Here is a 17,502-nt window from a genome sequence, read left to right on the forward strand (position 1 = left end):
CCAGCTCTGGTTGCTCACCTGAAGATCCTGAGTCCTGTTGCCCACTTGCCACCAGATGTCCAGGGACTATAGCATCTGGCGCGGTCCTTGTTGACCCGGGCGACGACCGATCCGGTATAGATTTATTAAAGTTACATCTCACCATATTGTTGATGGGGGAGGCACTCTTTGTCTGGCTCCTCTGGTGAGACCTGTTATTTATTATTATTATTATTATTATTATTATTATTATTATTATTATTACATTTTATATCCCGCTCTTCCTTCAAGGAGCCCAGAGAGCTCTACTACATACTTAGGTTTCTCCTAACAACAATCCTGTGAAGTAGGTTAGTCCTAGAGAGAAGTGACTGGCCCAGAGTCACCCAGCAAGTATCATGGCTGAATGGGGATCTGAACTCAGGTTTCCCCGGTCCTAGTCCAGCACTCTAACCACTACACCACGCTGGCTTAATTAGACTAACTGAAGAAGGTAGCATCAAGTGTAAATCTTTACCATTAAAGGCAGTACATTTTCAATCATTTAGTTATTATAACCTGGGTCCGGGTCATACATAACATGTAACTGCGGGTCCAATGGCCCTGCAGTTCCATGACCTCCCTCCCCCTGTTCTTCTGTCCGCATTCAGATGCTGTCTCTCTGAAGTCAGTGAGCCTACAGAAAGGAGAGGGAGCTGGCTATACAGGCTTCCTTCTTCTCAGAATGGCAGTCCGCATAGCCAATCGGGCCAGAGGGAGGGAGGAGCTTCCTTCCTCAACTCTGGCTTCATCGGGGCCCAAACTGTGTTACCAACACTTGTATGTAACACTGGTGCCACAGCAATTGACTTTGCGACAGTGTAATTCCACTCTGAGTGAAGGTTCAGAGTGGAGTTTGCTGAGGGAAACTGTGGGTCGCTTCCCCCTAAACTCCATTTCCCCTGGTTCCATTCAGGTTTGAGAACCAAAGGTGAAGGGACCTCAAGTTTCCTGATACATATGAACTGTCTGAGCATCAACATTTTAAAAAAGTGAAATTCAAAGTTGATTTCAGAATTCCTCCAGGAAGAAAAGTTTGAGAATTTTTAAGGGAAGCCAAATGTGTTTCTGCAAGACAAGAGTTTTATAACTGCTCCCCTTGTAGTAAACATGATGAAATCATATGCTGATTTAACTAAGAATTTATTTAGAAGAAAATCCATTTTTCTTCCCTGCTAACTTGGCAAAGAGGCATCTTTTAACATGGTGATTCTCTTTATTTAGCAGGGGGAGAGTTACTGGCCCTATCCACCCCCAGCACAGTACCTCCAGTGACTGTTGCTGGGGTCTATCTTGTGTTTCTTTTTAGATTGTGAGCCCTTTGGGGACAGGGATCCAACTTATTTATTTATTATTTCTCTGTGTAAACCGCCCTGAGCCATTTTTGGAAGTATAGAAATTGAATAAACAAACAAACAAACAAACAAACAAATTTTTCTCCTCCTTTCCCTCCCTTTTCTTTCTGACTCCACCCCTCACACTCTCTACAGGAACCCCACTGAGACAAACCTCCAAACAAGATTACTAGATTTAAGGGCTTACATACAGGTGAAACTCAGAAAATTAGAATATCGTACAAAAGTCCATTAATTTCAGTAATGCAAATTAAAAGGTGAAACTGATATATGAGACAGACGCATTACATGCAAAGCGAGATAAGTCAAGCCTTAATTTGTTATAATTGTGATGATCATGGCGTACAGCTCATGAAAACCCCAAATCCACAATCCCAGAAAATTAGAATATTACATGGAACCAAGAAGACAAGGATTGTAGAATAGAACAATAGAACACCCCCCCCCGATCAAAACAAACAAGGGAACTAGTCATTGGTTCACCTGGTTCACACTCTTGCAGTGTGGAACAGAGAACAAGGCCTCACAAAAATGCATGCCAAGCAGTCCATAAAATCTTCATGGCTGAGACCCCCAAATTTCCTGCTCCCTTAAACAATCCAGTTGCCATGTTTGGGATGCTATCCCAGCAGGGCCAGCCTTTGTGGTGGGTGAGCCGGGTGGTCACTCAGGGTGCCTACTTGAAAGGGTACCAAACAGAGCCTGTGCCCAATCACACACTAACCATGGGGGCATCAAAGGCACCCCTTGTCAGGTAGTATTTATTCTAGGGACAGCCCTGCCTCCCAGATTACCTATGTGATGCCACCTCTCTCATTTTCTTGTTCAATTTCATCCTCATTACCCATCTTCCCATGGAGTCTGACTTGATTTATTAGCCACATTTCCAGCAGAATTGAAGCCTAGGTACATATAACTGTGTAAGATCCTATGCATCCCTTTTTAGCTTTGCCTCCCTGTTGTTTATTATCTGTGCACATTTTTGATTGCAGATTCCTTGCAGCAGGACCTGCCTTCTCTGTATAAAGCTCCATGTTCATTGATGGAGTAACGGCAACAATAACAATGTACTTCACCAAACAGCTTTAATGTAACAATAGGTGAAAACAGAGGTTCAAAATGTCCGTGATAGCACTGTTCGCACTATTAAGAAGAGCCCATCACATTCACTGAGGTTTTTTAGGGCCAGGTGGGAGCAAACACTTAGCAAATAAAGAGACTACATGATGGTTCCTCCGTAAGGATCAACATTCCCATCAATTCTACTAAATGCCAGGAGTGCTGGACTGCAAATCTTGAGCTGTGACCCTAATAAAACAAATCACGCATAGTAAGGCCAGGCATGGTTTCGTTACTACATGCAGACTGGATTATTGTACTCTACATAGGGCTGGCCTTCAGAACAGAAAATTCAGACGAGCAGCAAATACTAGGATCATCTAGCAGATGTATGACCGGCACAAGCAGGTCTTCTCCACAGTGACACATAGCCTGTGGAACTCCCTGCCTTATGGAGGAGAGCTGGTCTTGTGGTAGCAAGCATGACTTGTCCCCTTAGCTAAGCAAGGCCGACCCTGGTTGCATATGAATGGGAGACTAGAAGTGTGAGCACTGTAAGATATTCCCCCCCTTAGGAGATGGAGCCACTCTGGAAAGAGCAGAAGGTTCCAAGTTCCCTCCCTGGCTTCTCCAAGGTAAGGCTGAGAAAGATTCCTGCCTGCAACCTTGGAGAAGCCGCTGCCAGTCTGTGAAGATAATACGGAGCTAGATAGACCAATGGTCTGACTCAGTATATGGCAGTTTCCTATTTTCCTATGTTCCTATGATATCAGGCAAACTCCATCCATTCTGGTGATCTGTCACCTGTTTTCTTTTTCTTTCTTTCCTTCTTTTTTGACCGGACTTCAATCTGCCTGGGAGTTAAGCCCTTTCTGTATCCCTCCAACTATACAGAATTTGATTCTGCCATAGACATTGCCTTTGCTTTTATTGGCTGATATGCTATGCACTGCGCTAGCCCGGGTGGGGCTGGTTGTGAGAACTGCTGGGATCAGGCTCAGTCTTGGAGCTCCTCGGCCAGGTAGCCCAGGTTTTCTACCCAGATAAATGTGAGATGGAAGGGCCCCAGAGGCGTAACTAGGGAAAATGGTGCCCGGGGCAAGCACTGAAATGGCGCCCCCCACCGCGCCCCCCCACCCACCCACCCCAACATACTACATTATACTTAGGTTTTTCCTCACAAGCGCCCGCTGCCGCCAAGCCAGGCCACTGACTGGCCGCCAGGCACCAGCAAAGCAATGGGGGGGGGGCGCAGGCGGCGTGGAAGGGACCGCTCGTGGGGAAGGGGGCACCGACGCACTCCCTTGACTGCTGCAGCGCTGCTGCACTGAACAGGAAACATTTGTATTAACAAGAAATTTTTAAAAAATTGGTCATGGCGGTGCCCCCCACGTGACCAGAAAAGATGGCGCCCGGGGCACGTGCCCCCCCGCCCCCCTATAGTTACGCCTCTGAAGGGCCCACATGTGCCCTCCTACCTCAGGCTGCTGGCAACCCAAGCTTCCAAATTACCAGGTGGTGAGGTAGGAGGGTTCCCTGCTGCTGGGCACTCCTTCTGTCTGGAGTGCCCAGCAGCAGGGAACTCCCCCAAAGTGCCATGCTCCTCTCATGGTGCATTGTGGGATGCAGTAGGATGCCACCTGCTCCCCCCCTCCCTGCAGCTCCAGCATTGCTCACGCAACAGTCATGTAGGTGCACAGCATGAGCAATCCCAGAGCAGCGAGGATCATATGGGGGGAGGTAGCTTGTGTCTTGCCTTCCCCCCAGCCCTCTCCAGCCCCAGCAAAAATGGTTGAGTGAGTGACCTTGGAGTGTTGTGCTGTACGTCAGCCACTGTTTTCTATTGCATTTTTTTTTTTTTAATTCTTTTTATGGTTTGTAGACCACCTGAGCTTCCTGCAGCTAGGACATACAAGCAGAATAACAATTTTAAAAAATAAATGCATAAAAACAGGAGAAGTTGTGAAGATGTTGGTATGTCAGGGCCTGCCCATGGAGATGAAGTTAACATCTTGAGAGCAGTTGCTCTTTACTAGCGATCATAAAACTGGTTAGATAATCCAGCACTAACCCTGCTTCACTTTTCTCTGGAAAAGTGCTGATACTTTGAAACTGCAAGGGAATTAACATTAGGTTGAACACGAAGGTTCAGTTAAATGCTATGTTAATTCTGTAGTAGTGTCTGCATGTCATACATGCTGATAGGCCTCCTCTTGCGTACATACCAGATATTCCCTTGAGCTTATAGCACAGAGTGAGGCTATTCATACACGCATGCAGCCTGGTTTTGCACATGCATGTGAACTGCCGAAATTGGGCCAATCCCAGCGGCACCATGGTGGCAAACCCGCCTATGAAGCCTCCCTTGAAAAATGGGGTTAGGAGAGTGAGTCTGAGGCTGGCAGGGAGGGAAGGGGGGATCCCCATAATGCACCACACACTCATGAGGTGCATTATTGTTGCTCTGTGGGGCAGGACGACACAGGGTGGCCCATCCTGGCACCCAAACCCTCAGAGCTGCCAGCAGCAGCTGGTGCTTGTGTGGGTGGGTGATTCGCCCTCCCAGGGATGTCAGAGAGATCGTCTGCCGGGAGCTTTCAGGCTTCCTCACTGCAAAATGGGTAGCTTTTTCTCAATGGTTGTGAGAAAGGGCTTAGTCATTCAACTCAGTGGTTTATATGGACACAACCCCATATGAGCTTGGACATATGAAATGTTAGCTGATATATCTGGTTCTGAATTCACACACTATAGCACACACTGCTCACTTCTATAACTGAGAACTCTTTCACTTCAAGCCCATAAGAGTAAATATGTGTGAGAATTGCCACCACTTTGAGTGTGATCTGTAGCTCGCTGCCACTTGATGATGACATCATTTTCGTATGCTCCCCACTGAGCCCTGCCATTGGGGCCATTTTAAAAATTTATTTATTTATTCAGTTTATATATCTAAAGTGGCTCAGGGCGGTTTACATTAAAATAATAAAAAACTGAATAACACAATTAAAATAAAATAAAAACATATAAACCAGATTAAAACTCATTAAAATTAAATATCATTAGGTATCAATATAAATAAATGACAGGCTAAAAAGATGAGTCTTTAAGACTCTCCTGAAGGCCTCCAAGGGATATAATCCTCTTACATCCACAGAGAGAGTGTTCCACAACCTAGAGGTGACAACTGAGAAGGCTGGATCCCAGGCCACCACCAGATGAACCCATGACACCTGATGATGGACCCCTCCTCATGATCTTAATGAGTGGTGGGGATCTTGTAGAGAAGGCGCTCTCTCAGGAAACCTGGACCCAAGCCACTCAGGGCTTTAAAGGTAACGACCGGCACTTTGTACTTTGCCTGGGAACATATTGGCAGCCACTGCAACTTTTAAAGAACAGGCTTAATGTGGTCTCTCTGCAATACCCCAGAGACCAATCTGGCTGCTAGGCATGTGCATGAACGGTTCGGTGCCAAACTGGTTCACCTTGAATCAGGCCAGTTTGGAGGTTTGATTGTGGACTGAACCAGGGGAAGTTCAGTCCACAATCATGCTGAACCAAGCCCAGTTTGGGCAGATGGTTTTGGCACCAAAGATGTGGCTGGGGGCGGGTGGGCAGAGAGAGAGGTACTGAAAGGGTCTGCTTACTCACCAAGCGCATTGCCCATGCCGCCACTCACTCCCCCCCCCAAGTGCAGCCCATAGCGAAAGCGTGCACACTCCTTTCTCCTTTACCAAGCCACTAGCTCAGCGGCAGCTTGGTTCTGGTCTCTATGCATGCACAGAAACCATTTGTTTGGTGTCTGCACATATATGGAGGCAAGAACCGAGCCACCGCAGAGTGGGTGGCTTGGTAAAGGAGAGAGGAGTGTGTACACTTTAGTTATGGGCTGCACTGGAGGTGGGGGATGAATGGCAAGTAAGCAGACCCTTTCACTACCTCTCTCACCACCCACCACCCCTTCACAGAAGCCAGGGTCCCCCACCCCTGACTCCTTACCAGTTTCCCCTTTACAAGTATTAGCCGCCGAACCAATTCATTCAAATGGACTGGACTGGCTGGTGGACTGGCTCGACCAAACTGGTTGAGCATAACGCGGCTCAGCTCAAATTCAATTCAAATTTGAGCTGAAGCATGACTTTTGGTTTGTGCACACCCTTACTGACTGCTGCATTTTGGAATAAGTGAAGTTTCTGAACTACATAAAAAAGCAGAGCTACGAACAGCGCATTGCAGTAATCCATCCTGGAGGTTATCAGCTGATGTACTACTGTTTACAGGTCATTCTCCTCATGGAACTGGTGGAGTTTTTAAATCAATCGCAGCTGGTAAAAAGTACTCATGGCTACAACCTCAACCTGAGGTAACAGGATGGGACCCAGTTCCCAAGCTATGAACCTGTTCTTTCTGGGGGAGTGCAATTTCATCCAGAACAGGATGTTCTATCCCATCTTGCAGATTACGACCCCTGCCCCACTGCTGCAAATAGGCACTTCCATCTTGCTAGGATTCAGCTTGTTTATTATCCCTCATCCAGCCCATTTCTGATGGTATGCAGGCATTCAGGGGCTAATACCATTTCCTGATTTTGCTGACAAGGAGAGATAGATCTGGGTGCCGTAAGCATATTCAGAACACCCGGCACCAAATCTACTGATGACCTCACTCAGCAGTTTCATGTAGATGTTAAAAAGTATTGGTGACAGAATGGAGCCCTGAGGGACTCCATATAGAAGCTCCCATTTTGAAAAGCAACTGTCACCAAGTGCCACCATCTGAAATCTACCCAAGACACAGGGACATTAACAATTAACAATTAGTAGAAGGAATTATGTAGTGGTGGTGGTGATGGTGGTGGTGGTGGTGTGTGTGTGTGTTAGTTAAATGCCACACCTCCACTTATATCCAGGTCTGTTACAAAAAAGGGGAACAAAACTACATGTTAACAAGCACAACAACTTAGACAATTACTAAATTGTATATGTACATCATGGAAGTACCTCTTTGGCTGTTTAACCTTTTGTGTATTTTTCTCCAGTGCACTGGATATAGGATGCATACAAGATTTCCTCTTGAAGATTTGTCGTACTTCAAGGAAGAGCAAGATCTCTTTGTAGATCTTTTGTGCTGCCAGAAGCATTTTTTTTAAGAGCTGCTGCTTTGTGTGTAGCACTGACCCATTTCCAGCCGTTCCTCCCCTGCACTGGAGTGCTTTCATTATTTCATAGACAATCAGAGGGTTCACAGGAACCTAGTGTGTGCGTGTGTGTCACCTGCTTCAGAAGTCTCACAGAGGTGAGGTGGGTTAATTTCAATCCCATGTTAACACTGCTGCCACTTCTGCTAATGGGCTTTCACAGCAGGAACCGGTGGTACAACATTATTTAATGAAGACTTACTGTGACAAGATAGGAAACAAACTCATGTCACCACTGGATTTTACCTAGTCAGTCTTTGAATCTTCAGACAAACTGCTGAAGGGTTCCCCCCCACTCAATCCAGCAAGCAGTACATTCTCAATCTTCCAACTGAGGGAGATTCCAACTACAAAGGCAGCCTTTCACACACCAACTTATTGTAAATGTAGGTTCCTTAGCTTGCCTCAGTGCTTGTAGTTACATTGCAGAGTTCTCAAATATATGCTGAGTTTTTCATTTCATTTCATCCTGCTGAATTCTGTCAACATGCTATGTGTTGCCAGCTGCAAGGAGAATTGCACTCAGCTGTGAGAGGACATGATGGCTTTTAACCTAGAATGCCAACTTCGCATGCCTATGCATGCTTCTCCCTAGTACCCATATGTAACCCTTGAGTGAGAACCAAAGGCTAGGTTCAAGCGTCTGGGGGTTACTTTCCTTGTAGAAAGTAACCTTCATTATCCCACAGAGTACTGCCATGCCTCCAAAAGTCTAGAAGCCAAGTCTTTGCTCTTACTCTTTGCTCTTACTCACAGGTAATCCAGGGATGTAGTCTGCACAGGTGACAGCAAACAAATTTCTCCATTTCATCTGGACTTTGTGGCTTCAACCAATTTGGATAGCCCACCAATTTGTAATTCCAGGAGTTCTACCTCAGTATCTGTGAGGGAGAAATTTCTTCCTGACATCCTTGGTTTCTATGTGCTGGGAACTTGATTCTGTTGGAGAATATTCAAATGCCTGATCCCCCATCTACAGTCTGACACAGTACATTCAGGAATGGAGCTATAATTGAATGGACAGGTTCAAAGAAACTGGCTGCCCAGCTCCTGGGAGCTGCCTAATTGACACCCTTGCCCTGTGGCTAGAGCCCCAGAAAGGTTGTGTGAGCCCGCTGGAGTTCATTCCCAGCTGGTGTTTGCTGGCTGGGTGCACTTTTTGTTTGATTTCTCCATGAGGGAGAGAACAAACAAAATGTCCACACAGCCAGCAAATGTTGGCTGGGAATAAGCCTTAGAGGGCTCATGCTGCCCTTCCAGGGGCTCTAGCCACGTCCCTTGTGCATGACATCATGTGCAAAGTGGGTGTGGTCCAAGTGCTGGAGGGTCCACGCGAGCCCTTCAGAACACATTCCCAGCCAGCATTTGCTGCCTGGGTGTGTTTATTGCTCTTTCTCTCCCCGCCCCCTGCATGTAACATCATGCAGGTGTGATGGGAAGAACAGCAACTGCCAAATCCAGTGGTGGCAACTCCTCCTCCTTCCACCCTCCCACTGGCCAATAAGTGAATTCTCTAGAGGCCCACTGATGATGCAGGGGTCTTGGGGGATGCTCCCATATGTAGATGGGGGTAACATGTGGTGACAGTGCAAGTCTCTCAGCAACTTCTGTCACTACTGTCACTGATTCATGAGTCAGCATGGCTGAGTGAGCCTTCTGACAGGCAAGGGGTCTCAGGTGTGCCTGATCGGGATGATGCCTCTGTATGATGCCTTTCTATGTGATAAAGCCACTTGTATCAGCACCATCTGCCCAGAAGCCCTAGAGATCTCAACCACATGATCACAAGGCACAAAGGGGGGGGGGATGATGATGTGGTTAACAGTTACCAGAATTACATGCAGTTCTGCTCACACCAGTAGTTTCCAGTACTAGTGATGTGCATGGTCCGGAGCAGTCCGGACCAGCACCAAAGGGGAGCCTATCTTTTAGGGCGGGGAGGGCTTGTTTACCCCTCCCGCGCCTCTTTGCCCCCGCCAGTGGCCGTAATCTACTGTAAAATTGGGGCGCTGGAAACCAGCCGCCCCAGCCGCCGCCGCTTCCGCGGTAGACCGGGCCTCCGGCAAAAGCTCTATAGGATAAAGAGCTCTAGTGCGTGTGCGCACGCGCCCAAGGCCCCAGTTGGGCCGGAGGCTTCTGTAAGAGAGGAGCTCTGTTCGCGAGCTCCTCTCTAAGTTCTTCTAACTTGGTGAGCACTCGTGGGGGGGTGGCGGGTGGCGGGTGGGGGGGTGGCAGGGCGGCAGTAGCCTTTCCTTGTAGGCAGTAGCCTTTTTTATCTCTAATTTGCTCGCGGGGGGCGCGGCGGAAGCGGCGGCGGCAGCTGGGGCGGCTGGTTTCCAGCGCCCCAATTTTACAGTAGATTACGGCCACTGGCGGGGGCAAAGAGGCGCGGGAGGGGTAAACAAGCCCTCCCGCCCTTAAAGCAATACCCCCCCACCCGGACCCGGACCAACCAGGGCAGAACCGGTCCGGCAGTTCGGCCATTCTATAGAATGGCCGCCGGACCGGTTCGGACACACGCCTATCCAGTACCATGGATAGTTTCAGAATCAGAATCAATTTTATTACAGCCTTAAGCAAATCAGAAGGAAAACAATCGGAAAAACATACAGCAGTACAATAAATATCAATAAGAATATCAAAAATATAAAAACAGACATGCAGATATAACTAGAAACACATTACAGAGAACCATGGCGGGATGTCTGTCTCATAGCCCCATAAATGAACCCAGCCACTATCCTGGTGACTTCATTATTAATGTCAGCCAGGCAGTAGTTAAGATAAAAGGAATCAGGCCTACCAGGGAACTGCTGTAGAATAGCAGCCAATAATTCTCTCCTAGAATCACGATATAAGGGGCAATATAGCAAGATGTGAGTGACAGTTTCAAGGCTACCCTCTCCTCACGAGCACAATCCCGAAGCAGTAGGACGTTTAGAAAACCTGCTTAGGAGTATAGCAGAAGGTAATACTGTACATCCCTAAATGTGTGTTTTATGCTACCCTTTGCCTCGAGACTGGATAGTTTCAGTGCAATTGTGTTTCAACTCAATAGCCACTTACATTGCAATTAAGTTTGTTAATCAATTCTTAATTCTGCTTAGTAAAGTAATCTCTAGCAATGACACAAGCTCAGTGGAACTGCCAATTCATTCTTTTTTATTTGGTGGTAATGATTATTTTATTTTATTATTTTATTCATTTGATTTATATACCGCCTGACTCCAAAGGCTCTAGGTGGTTCACATAAATATGATGATCTTGATGATGATGATGACGACGACAATGCCGACAATGATATTCAAACTTTGGAGGACCTTTTATGCCCCTTTCTCCCTTGCTATACTTCACCATACTTTAATCAGTATTAAGACTGGAACCACATACTCACCAGACTGAAGCAGTAGAATCTTGCAGCGCCAAATCAGCTCATATCACTTCAGAATGAAAATAGATAAATCACATTTTAATGTCCTTCTCCAGAAAAACTCCCTGCAAGCAGAAAACCAGGTAAGCTAGGACATCCCTCTGAACTGCATTGGTTTCTATTTGCACGGAGTTGTGAGTGTATGTGCGTGCATGTGTTTTAATGAGATTTTAAAAAGATATACTCCACCTGCATTCTGAAGTGGTTCAGTCCACTGCCTCTTCAGGACAATTATCATATTGTTCACCTGTAGATCTAAGTCCTCTCCAGATGTTGTAGAAGGGCTTCCATCAGCAACTTATGGACATTCATTAGAATGGATGTAGAACACCCAGTGCAGCTGTGTTCTAATTAACATGTCACTCAGGAGATTTTTAGATTCTGTGTCCTTTGGGGCCAGGGAGCTCACTTATTTATTTATTTCTTAGATAATGGTTTCTGTAAACCACTCTGAGAACTTGGGTTGAAATATATAAGGAGGAAGAGGAGGAGGCGGATCCTGTGATCATGATGCCTCTCTTGCCTTACACGTACCTTTTCCACTCTTCTATAATGGAATAAGATTTGATATTTTTTAACCCTCTGATTATTCCTTCTCCCCACAACATATGGTGCACTTTATAGATGATCCCAAATGCCCTAAAGCAGGGATCCTCAGCATTGGGCCCCCAGATGTTAGTGGACTTCAACTCCCATAATCCCAAGCCCCAGTGGCCTTTGGTTGGGGATTATGGGAGTTGAAGTCCAATAACATCTGGGGGCGCAATGTTGAGGATCCCTGCCCTAAAGCTTAAGCGCCTATTATTATCCTTACACACATATAACATATAATTGTCCTTACACACATATAACATATAGTTAGGGTTATGAGAGAGCTAGTATGTGCTCAAATTTGGAACCTTCGATCACCCGCAGTGATGTTTTAATGACCTTTTAAACAGATAAAATCCCTCATATTCAGGCTGAATTGGATTCCAGATTTGTTGCAGAGTCTACTAGATGTCCAGCAATTCCTCTTAGGAGATCAGATTGGATCATTTTCAGTTTGTGACAGCTGAGGATGTGGACAAGCTGCTTTTAATTGTACATCCAACCACCTGTTCTCTTGAACCTTGCCCAACTTTGCTCATTTCATCTGCTAAAAGTACTATCAGAGAGGATGTTACATATTATAAAACTTCTCTGAGGGAGGGCAGGATGCCTCCTTGCTTTAAGGAGGCTATTATTAGACTTATTTGAAGAAACCTTCACTGGATCCCTTAGAATTAGTCAATTATAGACCAGTCTCCAATCTTCCATGATTGGGCAAGGTGACTGAGAAGATGGAGGCCTCTCAGCTACAGAAACTCTTGGAGGAAACAGATTATCTAGGCCAGGCCTGCTCAACTTAGGCCCCCCCAGCTGTTTTTGGACTACAACTCCTATAATCCCCAGACACAGTAGCCAAAAGCCAGGGATTATTGGAGTTGTAGGCCAACATCCGCAGGAGGTCTGAAGCTGAGCAGCCCTGATCTAGACCTGTTTCAAACTGGCTTTAGGGTGAGCTGTGGAGTTAAGACTTCCTTGGTCAGTCTGATGGATGATCTCCAATTGGCTACTTACAGAAGGAGTATGACTCTGTTGATACTTTTGGATCTCTCAGCAGCTTTCAATACTGGACCATTATATCCATCTGTGTCACCTGAGGGAGTTGAGATTGAGTGGCACTGTTTTAAAGTGATTCCATTCCTACCTATCTGTTAGATTCCAGGTGCTGTCGCCTAGACACTGCTGATATGCAAAGCGAGAACTAAAATATGGAGTTCAACAAGGCTCCATACTGTCTCCAATGCTCTTTAATATCCACATAAAACTGCTGGGAGAGATCATCAGGAAATTTGAAGCACAGTGTTATTAAGATGCTGATGACACCCAAATTCATTTATCCCTATTAACTTCATCAGAAAATGGCATAACTTCCCTAAATGCCTGCCTGGAGGTGATAATGGGCTGGATGAGGAATAACAAACTGAAACTGAATCCAAATAAGATTGAGGTACTGACTTTGAGGGATCAGAACTTGAGAGATGGTTTAGATCTGCCTGTTTTGTATTGAGTTATGCTCCCCTAGAAAGAACAAGTATGTAGCTTGGGAGTGTTCCTGGATCCAAAACTCTCTCTGGTCCAGTGGTGGAGGGAGGCCAGCAGCGGCCTGTGTTCGGCCACTGCCGTGGCCCCCTCGCCCCACCCCCTGTGTCTGATGTCAGACATGGGGAGTGTTTAGCCATGCCCCCGCATTTGACATCAGATGTGGGGGCGTGTTGGGGCCATGAGGTGCAGCACCTGAGGGTCAGTGGCCTGGGTTCTCTGAACCCTGTCACCCGACTCTGGTCTCTCAGGTTGAGGCAATGGACAGGGGCACATTATATCAGCTTCGACTGATACCTAAGCTATGCTCATCTCTGGAGAAAAATGACCTTAAAACAGTGGTGCATGTGCTGGTAAACTACAGGCTTGACTACTGTAATGCACTATGTGGTGCTGCCTTTGTACATGGTCCAGAAACTACAGTTGGTGTAAAATACAGCAACCAGACTGGTCTCTGGGATAATCTGAAGAGACCATATAACACTGATCCTAAAAGAACTTCACTGGCTGCCAATATGCCAAGTGAAGTACAAATTTCTGGTTATCCTCTCTAATAAAACGCTTGGTGTCCGTCCGTGGACGGACACCAAGCGTGTGTTCGTGCCTCCCTGCCCTGTTTTGTGCCTGCGCAAAGCGCAGACGCAGAACAGGGCAAGGGAGACACGACCACCGGCACCCGGTGGCCATCTTGGGCGGCCAGAAGCGGCCGCCCTGAAAAAACGAAGCCTGGCGGTGGACGGCGAGTGGAGGAGGCGGCGGGGGAAAGCCAGGCAAGCGGAGGAGGCGGCGGCGGCGGGCCCGGCCGGAGCCGCCGACTCACCCGGAGAAGGCGGCGGGCCCGGCAGGGGAAGGCCAGGGAAGGCGGCGGCAGCGGCCCAGCGAGGCGAGTGGCCGCCCCGAAGAAGCGAAGCCTGCAGGAGGCGGTGGACGGCGAGCGGAAGAGGCGGCGGGGGAAGGCCAGGCGAGCGGAGAAGGCGGCGGCGGGCCCAGCCAGAGCCGCGGACTCACCCGGAGAAGGCGGCGGGCCCAGCAGTGGAAGGCCAGGGAAAACGGCGGCGGGGGCCCAGCGAGGCGGCGGGGTCGGCTGGGAGAGGGCGAGGGCGGGGGCAGGGGCTACGGGGAAGGCAGAGACGGCAGCGGAAGGCAGCAAAACTCTCCCCTACTAGCGCCCGTTATTACAACGGGCTAGAAAACACTAGTTACTTATAAAGCCCTGAATGGCTTGGGTCCAGGGTATTTAAGAGAGCGCTGTCTTTGTCATGAACCTAGTTTCCTATTAAGAACATCTGGGGAGGTCCGGTTATGGCTACCACTGGCTCATTTGATGGCTACTTGGGACCAGACTTCTCTGGCAGCCCCAGGACTCTCGAATGCACTCCCTGTTAAAATCAGAGTTTTTCCATATCTGGCTTCTTCTTTTTTTAACCCTTAAGATGCATCTGTTTTCTCAGGTTTTAATTAATTTTAATATGTTTTACATCATAATTGTTTTAATCATATTATCCCATTTTCCTATTGCATTTTAACTTATTTACACTGTTTAGGGATGCACAAGTTAGGCAATATAGAAATTTGATAAATAATAAAAAATATATATATCCTACTTTGCATTTTCTCTTCTGAATGAACAACAAATGGTTGTTTTTGAAGTATTATGGCTGAACATGTATTATTTTAGGAAACTATTTTTTAAAAAAATAAATAAATAAAAGAAGACACAATTTTATCATAATTATGGAGCACAGACTCTCAAAATAGAAGCTAGAACTATGAAAACTGATCGTACTAATTTACTTGTTGACAATACATTCGTTTGTCTTTCATGCCTTTCATTTGCCAACCAAGTGTGTGTGTGTGTGTGTATACACACACACACACACACACACACACACTCCTCTTTCTAATTATCCTTCTATCTTGTATAGTACAGAGAAAACAGGACACTGGAACTTGAGTTTAATGCCACTTTCTTAGATGAAAGAGAAAGATACCTGTCAATATGTTTTCACAATGCTTTGATCTCCCTATGGGAGGCTTTGAAAAGCTAATATGCCTGCCTGCAAATCCCCCTTTAGGGTGATTTGCAAGTTCTCCCGAGCCACTAAAAAGTTCTGTGGACCAGAGACATCAAACCACGTATAACATGACAAGAGTTAGAATCTACAACTGGGAGCATACTTGTGGTTTACAAATTATGTCTTAAATAATGATTGTGTGACCTTCAATAGAGGAGCAGAACATCACTGTTAAGCAGGGAGTGATAACAGATCAAAACGTGAGAAGAGAGTGATTGATACTGGTGTTAGTGCGTTTTTCAATGTTGTTCCTCATTATGTTGCCTCTTGTACTTTTTTTTTTGCTACTTGCACATATTCTCCTCTAATTAATCTGCCTCTTGTAGTGCATGCTATTTTTTGCTATTAGCACATATTTCCCTTAATTATTATACCAGTACTTGTTTTCTTCTTACTCTCTTGACATACTTTCCAAAAAATCTACCTGTCCTCTCTGTCAGGTTATAAACAATTTAGCTTATTTACTAATTTAGCTTATTTATTATTATTTATTTTATTTAAAACATTTATATCCCGCCCCTCCAGTACATTACTGTTCGGGATGGCTCACAACATTTATAAAACAGTTACAAGATAAAATCAGACTACTAAAATTAACCAAATTAAACAAGTTAAAAATCCAAGCTAAAACCACAATCAAAATTAGCTTCTAAAATCCCAAATTAAAATCTTAAAGCTAAAAACTAAGACTTATAAAAACTAAAGACTAAATAACCTACCAGATATACACAACAGGTGAAACATTAAAAAGCCTCTTTAAAATGATGTGTTTTTAGTTGTTTCTTAAAAACACTGAGAGAGGAAGCATGGTGAAGCTCTTCAGGGAGAGCATTCCAAATCCGAGGGGCCACAACTGAAAAGGCCTTGTCTCTAGTCTCCCCCCCGCCCAGTCAGATCTCTGTTAGTGGCGGGGCCATGAACAGGGCCTGAGATAATGAGCGGAGGGCCCTGGCAGGTCCATATGGGTGATTGCAGTTTGACAGCTACCCCTGCCCTAAGCCATGTAGGGCTTTAAAGGTCAATACCAGCACCTTCAATCTAGCCCAGAAGCGGACTGGTAGCCAATGAAGCTGATGCAGGATGGGTGTAATACTCATGAAGTGATGCGCACCCACGAGCATCCTTGTGGCAGCATTCTGAAACAGCTGAAGCTTCCAAACTGTCTTCAAGGGCAGCCCAAGGTAGAGTGCATTGCAGTAGTCCAATCTGGATGTTACCAAAGCATGAGTGACTTAGAGGTCAGGTCTGACTTCTCCAAGTAGGTTCGCAGCTGGTGCACCAGCCATAGCTGCTAAAAGGCACTTCTGCACACCGCTGCCACCTGTGCCTCCAAGGACAGCATTGGGCCCAAAAGCACCCCCAAGCTGTAGAATTTGACTTTCAGAGGGAATGTGACCCCATCCAAGACCAGATTTACCTCACTACTCGGATAATCAGTTTTACCAACCCAGAGCACTTCCGTCTTATCTGGATTAAGTTCCAGCTTGTTTGCCCCCATCCAGTCCAGAATAGCCTCTAAACCATGGTTCAGAGCATCCTGCCTCCCTGGTATCTGCTGACTTAAAAGATAGGTAGAACTGGGTGTCATCAGCATACTGATGGCACTGCAGCCAACACCCACGGATGACCTCTCTCAGAGGTTTCATGTAGATGTTAAACAGCATGGGGGAAAGAATAGGTCCCTGTGGCACCCCATAGGCCATAGGCCAAGGGGTGGAACAAGCATCCTCCTGCACCACCTTCTGAGTACGACTCCCAAGGTAGAAGCGGAGCCACTGTATAATCATGCCTCCAAGTCCCAACCCAGAGAGATGTCCCAGAAGGATACCATGGTTGATAGTATCGAAAGCAGCTGAGAGGTCCAGGAGAATCAAGAGTCACACTCCCTCTGTCTATCTCCTGGTGTAGGTCATCCACCAGGGCAACCAAGGCAGTTTCCGTACAATATCCAGGTTGGAAGCCAGACTAGAAAGGATCTATGTAATCAGATTCATCCAGGGCAGCCTGAAGCTGAGATGCCACCACACTCTCCAACACCTTGCCCAAGAAGGGGAGCTTTGAAACTGGTCAGAAGTTATTCAGATCATCTGGGTCCAATGAGGGCTTTTTTAGGAGGGCCCTGATTACTGCCTCCTTCAGCTGAGGGGGCACCACCCCCTGTCTTAGAGAGGCATTCACCACCCCCACCACCCATGGCCCAGTCCCTTCCTAGAAGCCTTCACCAACCATGAAGGGCAA

The 17,502-nt window shown here is 46.5% G+C and overlaps 1 long non-coding RNA gene across 3 annotated transcripts in view; it reads right to left on the reverse strand.

Annotated features, from left to right (window-relative positions):
* Nucleotides 1-17,502, reverse strand: part of LOC128342289 (uncharacterized) — a 64,567-nt gene that overhangs the window by 41,858 nt on the left and 5,207 nt on the right. For 2 of the 3 annotated variants that reach the window (XR_008314891.1, XR_008314890.1), the window contains exon 3: nucleotides 11,027-11,127. This is a non-coding gene — a long non-coding RNA (uncharacterized LOC128342289). The remainder of the gene's footprint in view (nucleotides 1-11,026; nucleotides 11,128-17,502) is intronic. The other variant, XR_008314892.1, reaches the window with a different exon arrangement.

Source organism: Hemicordylus capensis, chromosome 2, assembly GCF_027244095.1.
Source record: "Hemicordylus capensis ecotype Gifberg chromosome 2, rHemCap1.1.pri, whole genome shotgun sequence".
NCBI lineage: Eukaryota > Metazoa > Chordata > Lepidosauria > Squamata > Cordylidae > Hemicordylus > Hemicordylus capensis.